Genomic DNA, 9,836 nt, shown 5'->3' on the forward strand with positions numbered 1-9,836 from the left:
ATGTCCCCCTGCGTGGGACGCGGGCAGCGACATTCCTATACTGTGACATCAGCTTTTCAGACTATTTTTCTCTCCCTTTGATTTCAGTCCTTTTTCACATGTGTATTAGTTTTTTGTTTAAACCCAAGCCCAACGAAACAAGACTCCAGCATAGATTGTATAATAAGTCCATTAACTCTTTAAAAACAAGTCCCTGTTGAGCAAAGCAAATACTAGCCACATTTATATTTGGGTCTACCCATCTGCCTGTACAATGATGTAGAAATATTGATGGCAAGTCCTCTGTGCAGCCTGTATGGGATAGCGCCAAGAGGTGGTAGCATTCTATGAATTCTCTAGAATTACTGAGATTGATAAAGCGTTAGAACATACAAGAACCCTACAATATGTGATCAAATTCAAGATTACGTGTGATTATAGCGAACAAATGTATCAGCCAGTCCTGAAGAAAGATAGAACATTTGGGAAATTCCTCTGTAATGTGCGTTGACATTTTTAAATGTCCACTGTTGGCAGCCTCTGAAACAAATATATTTTGATTGCCACCTTGGATGTGGCTATGACTCTTTCTGCCCAACAGGGAGTTGTTTTTAATGAATAATGGACCTCTTGGACAATCTATGATAATTTCTTGTTTGATTGGGGATTCATTTCATGATATCTAGGTAGATTGTGTTAATTTATTACAAGGTGAATTTTGATTAAAGTGTTTTGTTATAATTTACTTGTGAGTAATTACTGTTCATGTTCCTATTTAAAGACTGTAAAGACCTTAGATGAAATCGTTCCTGAATTTCAATGAAAGATAGGGTATGAGGAGTAAACGTTTTTGTTTGTGTTAGTTCAGTGAGCTCTCTTCTACCCACTTTGTACCCTACACTCTTCATTTGATGAGAAAATGTCCCTGGTACTACTGCACATGCTGCACCTATGGTAGCTACACATACAGTGAACCAGGACCCTGGTGGAAATTGCTGACACAGGTGATTTCAATTCAGTCCATTTGCAGCATCTGGATTTTGGAACATTTGCTACATATGACTATTGGAAAAAGGGGGTTTCTACTCGCTAAATAGTAACAGAAGAAACTAAAAAACACCAATTAAAAAAACACACACACAATTAAAGTCATTAGACGTAATTTCAAAGAGGGAGCTGGGATCGACTGGAATTTTCTCCGGCCATGGCCAAGAAACCAAAAACAAGAAGGAGAGGGGCACTGACCAGGGCAAGGAGACGGGCTAGAGAGGGAGAGACTGCAGTCAAAAAGAATAACAACTGGCAGGGGAGCAAATGACAGCACGGACACCATAATGGATTAAATAAACATTTTAACAACTCTGGACCTCATTCAGCTTAAGGCTTTTGTTTTTTAACATAGTGTGCATATGTACAACAGGAGAGGCTGAAAAAAGTAACACAAAATTGTTACAGTAAGTACTTGACCATGAACGAACAAAAAAAATGAAGAAAACAATGAGAGAAAGGGGATATGGAGACAGGACGAAAGAGGACGATGACAGAAAAGAGGAGAAATAGGAGACAGAGGGCGAGAAAAACGAGACAGCGAAAAAAAAAAAAACAAGCATACACTGCATTCCAAACGGAAACGCATGCAATAGTTTGGGGACTCTTCCTCACACCTCGGTGTGAGGATAGGCTCTCTGCTCTGACTACAACATCCAGAATGCATCTGGGGTAAAAATAATAGCTTCAGAGATAGGAAGTAGTCTAAAGTGGAAGATTCTAGGACGACAAGCATGGAGGGTGTGGAGAAATAGGGGTGGGGTATAGGAAATAGATAGACTTAGAGAGGAGAGGTTGGAGGGCAGTGGGAGAGGGATGGAGAGGACAGGACAAGAGGGGATTGGACAGGAAGGGCTGGGAGGAGGGGAAGGGAAGGGTGAGGAGGTGAGGAGAGGGGAGTGGAGGTTAGTTAAACTTTAAGAGGGAGAGAAAGAGAAAGTTGTCAGAGAATGGGAAAGAAGGAAACAGGAGAGTGAAGAGATGTCATAGAAGATTGGGGGTAGGGTTAAAACGGATGGGGAGAGTGGTATAAAAGAGTGGGGCAGAAAATAAAAGAGGGCGCAAAGAGTGGGCATGGGGTGCACGAGTGTGAGGCAGAGGCAATAGGTTTGAGGGCAGACGAAGGCGGGAGGGGAAGAGGGGTCTAGAAGGAGGGGTTCCGAGTAACACGAGAAGGGAGTCCGGGGAAGAGCTGCCGACCGTTGGGGAGTAGGGGCCGTCTGAGGGCAGGAATGGGGAGGGAGCGAGCAGCTGCTCCGGAAAGAGTGAAGTGGGGGACCCTGGGGCAGAGAAGCAGAAAGTGTCTGAACGGGGCTGCAAGACGGGGCTGAGAGGGAGGGAGGTGTCTGAGACCAGGACTACAGGGAGGGGGGAGCTGCTTGGGACAAGCGGAAGGGGCCCCTGGACAAGAAGGAGAGGGGCACTGACCAGGGCAAGGAGACAGGCTAGAGAGGGGTGGAGAGGGAGAGACGGCAGTCAAAAGAATAACAACTGGTAGGGGATCAAAGGACAGCACGTACACTATAATGGATTAAATAAACATTTTAACAACTCTGGACCTCATTCCGCTTAGAGACTTTTGTTTAACATAGTGTGCATATGTACAACAAGAGAGGCTGAAATAAGTAACGCAAAATTGTTACAGTAAGTACTTGACTTCGAACGAAGCCATAATGTATGCGCTAACAAAAAAATGTAAGAAAACAATGAGAGAAAGGGGGATATGGAGACAGGACGAAAGAAGACGTTGACAGAAAAGAGGAGAAATAGGAGGCAGAGGGCGAGAAAAACGAGAGTCCGCGAAATAAAACAAGTGATGTGTAAAGAAAAAAAATGTATGAATGTATAAGATGCTTGGTTGTAAACGGGTGTAGATGGTGACGGGCAGCACGAGTACGCAGAATCAGTGTAGCTAACACCAAAGGAAGGTGGGGGGCAGCGGAACGAGGCTGTAGATTGCAGTTCAGTAATGTAAAGAAAGAAAAAAAAGAGCTTGCAGCAACACGGATAAAGTTACGCGCAATATAAGAGGGGCAGGGAAGAGAAAAGTCCAGTCGGTGCACAGTGATCGGAACTACAACGGACGGATGAGTAAAGTACAGAAGAGACGTTAGTAACTTACGAAATGCGGGCAGCACGCTTAAAACAGAGGGGTGGGAGAAAGTTCAGTAATGTAAAGAAAAGAAAAAAAAAATAAAGAGCTTGCAGCAACACTGATGAAGTTACGCGCAATATAAGGGGGGCAGGGAAGAGAAACGTCCAGTCGGTGATCGGAACTACAACGGACGAATGAGTAAAGTACAGAAGAGACTTTAGTAACTTACGAAATGCGGGCAGCACGCTTATAACAGAGGGGTGGGAGAAATCAGAGAAAGAAAAGAGTAGAGAAACATCTGTTGGCGGGAATGAATGTTACGGCCGAAAAGGCTAGGTCGAGAAAGCAGTTTTAGGTGTAGAGTGAATCAAATACTATATCAGGAGGGCGCGTGTAATGTACAAAGGTTGGCTAATAGGTTATTATGATGAGAAAGCGATACACTGCAAATTGCCTCCAAAAATAATACGGCAATGTGAACGATGGGCAGAACGAAGAGAAAATCAGAACGTGAAGCAGGCAAAACTAAATCATAATGGTCAGGGTACAAAGGTAACTGGTGGAAATGAAACTGGGGAAATGTGTTGGAACGCAACAGCGATAAGCTAAACATGGTCATAGAAAAGAAACAGATTGAGGCAGAGGTACAGCTGTGGCGGAGGTGGGGCGGGAGCTCATTCCTTTGAAGTCTGATGGGGGGAGCAGCAGACAAATGGTGGAATGGTGGTGTGCCAGCGGCTTCCTTTCAAGTCTGATGGGGGGGCGGGGGAGCAAAGGGCAAGCGCGCCAGGCGCACATGCACTGTCCATAATCCGCATTCGAAAGCCCTCTTGGTAAGCTTTATTTATTTATTATAGAGTTTTGTATAGCGCGAACAAGACCCGTGGGTATCAGAGCGCTTCACAGTATGAGGTCAGTTATAGTTCACATAGGGAGTAACACTTTTAAAATAGTCCATAAATGAGGTAGATACTTGTGTGAAATACTGAGGTAGAACCTTAAATGCCATTGGGGGTAGGGAGTATATACAAATTTAAATAGCATGGGCGTCTACATTAAGAGTTAGATTAGTGATTAGGATATATAGCATATGGTTCACTTGTTGAATAACTATGAGGTAGGTATTTATAATACATTCCGGAGGTAGATTAGGTAAATATGCGTATACATAATAGCAGGATGTACTAGGCGGATACAACCTATGCGTATAAGTATTAGCAATAGGTAATGGTAAGGATACAACTAGGTCTCGGGAGAGACCCCTGACCCGAATCAGTGTTCTGCATTATCTTTGGTCAAGGAAGCATCTTTCCCTTATAGTCACGTTGATGCTGTGAATTAGGATAAACAATAGCTCCAGTCAGTAGTCATCAGCCTCCACTATGTAAGGTATTTACTCATCAAGATGCTTTTCACTTCCTTCTTAAATGTTCCTGTATTCCGAATTTTCCTAATGTTTGGAGGTAGTGAGTTCCAGATTCTGGGGGCTGCGCCAGAGAATGCTCGATCGTACGTTTTTTTCTTCCGAAAAGAGGCTGGTCGCAGCAGCAGCTCCTTGGCACTCCTGGCTGGTCTCTTTCCCCCTGATATCTCAATTTTCCCCGCTAGGTAACTGGGAGTGTTGTAGTGGAGCGCTTTATGGGTGATACTTGCTATTTTCAATTGAATTCTTGCTTCATAGGGTAGCCAGTTTAATGCTTTCAGGTGAGGAGAAATATGATCAAATTTCCTCGATCCAGTGATAAGTCTTGCCGCTGCGTTGAGACATGCTTTTAGCGGAGCTGTGGACATTTTTGGTAGACCGGCCAAGGTGGAGCACCCATATTCAATCCTTGAAACAACTAATGACTGGACTGCCAGTTTAAGATCCGCCTCTGATATGTATGGTTTCAGTTTCCTCAAGTAGTTCAGGTGGAAACGCGCATTTCTAGCCATTGTCTTAATGTGGGCTTGCATGTCGAGGTTATCATCTAAAGTGATTGCTAGCGATTTCGCTGAGTTGACTAGGGTTGGGGTGCAGTTTAGCGCAGTCACCAGCTTGGTCTATTCCTTCATTTCTGTGTGGTTTCTTGGTGGTGCGATTAATAGGAACTCAGTTTTGCTCGCATTTAGCTTCAGATGATTGGATGTTAGCCATTCCAATGTCATTTTTAATGTCTCGTTCATTCGTTCAATGTCTTCCATGGACACGATCTTTATGTATATTTGTGTGTCATCCGCGTACATGTGATAGGATATCTGTGAATTACGGAGGATTTCTGTAAGAGGTTCAACATACAAGCTAAATAGATCTGGAGATAAAGTCGATCCTTGAGGGACTCCGATAGAGTTAGGGCATGGTGGTGAGAGTGCTTGGTTGACCAGGAATCTTTGTGTTCGGTTTTGCAGGAATGATTCAAACCATTTCAACACATTTCCAGATATTCCCATCCTCTCTTGCAGCCTGGTCAGTAATGCTTCATGATTTACAGTGTCAAACGCGGAAGATAAGTCCAGGAGAATCAGTGGGCATGCTTGGTTTTGATCAAGGGCATGTAGGGCGTCGTCAACAATATGGAGGATCGCTGTTTCTGTACTATGACCTGCTCTGAAACCTGATTGGTAATCGTCCAGCAGGGAGAAGTTGGTAATGTGTTGGCTCAGTTGGCCTTGCACGCATTTCTCAATTAGTTTGGCCAGTAGAGGGATGTTGGTCACTGGACTAGGCATTTCGCCGGTAGAGGGTCTTGATAGTGGTTGTTAGGTTTGATATCCGAGAGCATTTTGGCGACTGTATTCTGGTCATATAAATCGAAGGTGTCCCAGTGTGCCTTATTTTTGACCTTCTTACAGTTTGTTTTCAGGCTAGTATCTTTTGTCGATACTGGTTGAGTGGGTAGGTTATCTGCAGCGCTCTTGAGCTCTCTCAAGAGAGTTTTGGCCTTCTCCGTGAAAAATGATGAGAATTCTTCGCAGTCAAGTAGTATATTCGTGTTCTCTTGGGCAGATTTTGCTAGTTTATTTGATTGTTGCTTTAAGATTTCAAATAGTTTCTTCGGTCTGTTTTTGGCATTATCAAGTTCTGATCTTATAAATTCTTTTTTGGAGTTGATGACCTTTTTGTTATATTGGTTCCTGATATTTCTGAGGGCTTTCAACTCCGGAGACGATGGGTGTTGTCTCCATTTTCTTTCGGCCATTCTCAGTTTTCGCCTTTTTCCGTTTAGCAGTCCATTAAACCATGGGTTTTTTATCTTCTCTGTGATTCTTTTCATTTTTAGTGGCATGGTGTTATTGATAATTTTCTCTATTGACGTAGTGTAGTGGTCTGTCAGATCGTTTACCTTCTGCAAGTTGCTAGGTGGCTGTAGGTCTCTCACAGCATTCTACTAGTAGCTCCATATTCTTCTCTTTAGTCTCTCGAATCCATTTTTTGTGCCTGGTGGGTTGAGATGTCTTGCTTTTTTTAACAGTGGGAATCACGAATGTTATGGCATGATGGTCAGACCAGTCACACGGTCTATTGAGAGGATTGATGTGCCTTCGTTTCTAGATATAATCCAGTCTAACGTTGCACCTTTCACATGTGTAGGTTGCGTGCATACTTGTGTGAGGTTTAGTTCCAGGAGGAAGCCCTTGAGCGCGTTGACCAGTTTGTCCTTACAGTCGTCCCAGTGTAGATTGAGATCGCCAAGGAAAATGTTATTGGCGTCAGAGTTAGAGTTGGCCGTTATGATCTCCATTAACTGATCAATGAACTTGGTGTTTTCTCTTGGTGGGTGGTAAAGCGCGTGTAAGTTGCATCTTTGGTTGTCTGTAGATCTTATATTAAGACCTAGGTATTCACACGATTCTATAGGGTCGCAATGCAATTGGTTGATCTCAATATCCGATCGGTGGATGCAGGCCAAACTTCCTCCTATCTTTCTCGGTCTGTCCAGCCTTATAATGTTGTACCGAGGTGGTACTAAGAGATCCATGTATGGAGATGATGATTCCGAGAGCCATGTTTCTGTAAGAATAGCTAAATCAATTTCCTTGTTGATGATGAGATCTGCTATGTCTGATGCATGTTTGGTTGCAGAACGGACGTTGAGTAGAAGGCATTTCATAGGTTTCCCCGAGATTCTGGAGTTCAGGTCATTCACTTCGGCAGTTAGCTTAATTTGTTGTAAATTATTAAGGTCGGGTTTTCTTTCATTCCGTCTGATTGATCTATTGGGATCGATCGGTACTGTATTGATTCTCTCCCCTCTCTTGCAGTTCGGTTGTTCATATGATCGGAGCAGGGCAAGGGTCTCCTCCTTCGACCATGCGTTTGTCCTTACTGGTCTGTTGTACCTGTATGATAGAGGCATGGCCGTCTCGTTGCTTTTTCTATTTGCGGAGTGAACCAGATTTTGGATGTGCGAGATCTTGGATTGAGTGATTACCGTCATTTCCAGTATTTTTTCAGTTGCTTGTCGAGTATTACGTATGACTTGCGCCATGTTGCCAATTAGATTCTGGATCTTTTTGATGTCTTTCTGGTTTTGACGAGATCTCTTAGGGGTGAGAAGCCTTTCTATCCGAGATTTGCATTTAGCTTTCTTATGTTTCTGAGCAGTTCTTTTGTCCGCAGCCCCTTTCTTTTTTATCTTCGGTAAGATTATCAATGTCTGTGGTATGAGTTGTGTTGTCTGCATTTCGTGATGTAGGATTTGCCTTTGTGGGTGAGGTTCTCTCTTTCTCTTGTGTGGTAACAGAACGAGGTAGGGGGTCGTCGATGATATCTTCTACTTGATTAACTTCCTGGTTATCAATGACATGTTCACTCGCAGGAGATGTCTGCGTTAAGTGCAGTGGCTCATGTTTTGGGGGCGGCGTCTTTTCCTCCCTTAGGGATAGATCTAGCTCGTTATTCATATGTCTTGTAAACTTCTTAGGCCTTTCTGACTTCTTCTCGGATGTTGTCTCGCTAATCACAACTCTGTCTCCTATTCTTGTGGCTTGCTCCCGATGTTCTTCATTTCTTAGACCGATTCTGTCTTCTGGTGGGGTCTGGTTTAGTTGATATCTTGAACCCTCTGATGACGTTTCTTCATTCGAGAGCGGCGACGGTTCTGGTCTTTGGGGTTGGTTCTTAACTCTATTCGCATATATTGAGGGCCTCTCTTTCCTTTTTGTCTCATTTTCAGATGTTGACACTTCTATTTCTATATCCATATTATCTCCTACCCTTGTGGCTTGGACCGGTTGTCCTCCGATTTGATTGCCATCTCTGTGGATAGTATTGTAATTATCAGAGGTGCCTTCTTGTGTGGCCTGGTGTTGTTGACATCTTGTGCCCTCAAGAGCTTCCTTTAAGGACGGAAATATCTTGTCAAATTTGTTTAGCTCGCTGTTGGCTGCTTGAACCAGCACTATTCCGGTTTTATATAAGGTGACGCATAGTTCCGCTTTGCATCTTTTTGTCGGTGCGATCATCATTTTTGTTCCATGTGGGATATTTTTTACAGCCTTAGTGTTAAGCAGTCTTGTAAAGGCATTGCGCCATTTAGCTGTTTTATTCGTGAAGAATATCAGGTCATTCATAACAGTGCCTTTATCTATGCTAAGGTAGGGGTCAGATATCAGCGTGTCTGGGTTGCTTCTCAGGAAGTTATGTTAGAATTTTTTTGCTGCATTTTTGGATAGGTTAGTTGGATATTTTATGGTCTGAGCATTTCGGCCATTAGACTCCATATAACTTCCGTCCATGTTGGTTCCTCTTCGTTGGTCTTGTGTAGGCTCTTCATTAAAGACTACGTGAATTCCTTTCCGGTTGGTGTTGTAGTTCTCTTACCTAAGTTACTAGAAGCAGTAATTGTCGTTGCGTTTCCTATTAAGACACTAGTGTTATATAAGTAGACCAATATTGGTGTACTAGTAATAGGTAGTTGTGGTGATTGTGATATTCCATCATATATACCAGTTGTATATTATTTCCATTAGTTTGCTCTATATACCTTGTAGTATGCTCTTAGCATATTGTGTTAAACAATAGGCTACAAAAAAGACCTAAAAAGGACACTGTTGAAGAGATTGTTGGTTATCAGTTTGAAAATAGTTCAGGTGTCAATTGCCATCCTGATGTGGTCAATGTTTTTTTTCTTGAAAGTTTGCAACAGCAAATTATGGAGAATCGGGAAAAAAGATTCCTTGTTACTTGTTGCATTCTGTTTATGAAAATTTGAGTACTGATAAAAGTAAAATGCAAAGCGTTTCTGATATTCGTAATCTATTGGATATATGCTCTAGTTCTACACAATTTACGCAGAATATCCAACAAGATGCTCATGAATTTCTAATGTATATGCTTACTGTATTGGAAAATGAAGGCATAGAAATTGAAAATCTTTTTGGCCTTTGTTATAATTGGGAACATCAATGTGAAAATTGAATGTTTACATGTAGCACTAACAGACACTGAAAGATGTACATATTTGACATTACCAGACTGTAAATCAGTGTCTTTCAACAAACTAGTTAAAGCAGCAAATCAAAACATGGAGTGTAGCCAATGCAAATCAGAAATGTTAACATTATTTATAGAAAGATATATACAATATATAATTTTAACGATGAAACTTTGTACAGCTGATGGAAGAAAATTTGAAACTTTAATTAAACATTTTGTAGCAACTCAAGTATCAATATCAGGAAGAATTTTTGTAGCAGATGCAATTATTTTTCACGATGGTCCTTCTACAATATC

The sequence above is a fragment of the Lissotriton vulgaris genome, chromosome 6 (genome assembly GCF_964263255.1).
Source record: "Lissotriton vulgaris chromosome 6, aLisVul1.2, whole genome shotgun sequence".
Classification (NCBI taxonomy): Eukaryota; Metazoa; Chordata; class Amphibia; order Caudata; family Salamandridae; genus Lissotriton; species Lissotriton vulgaris.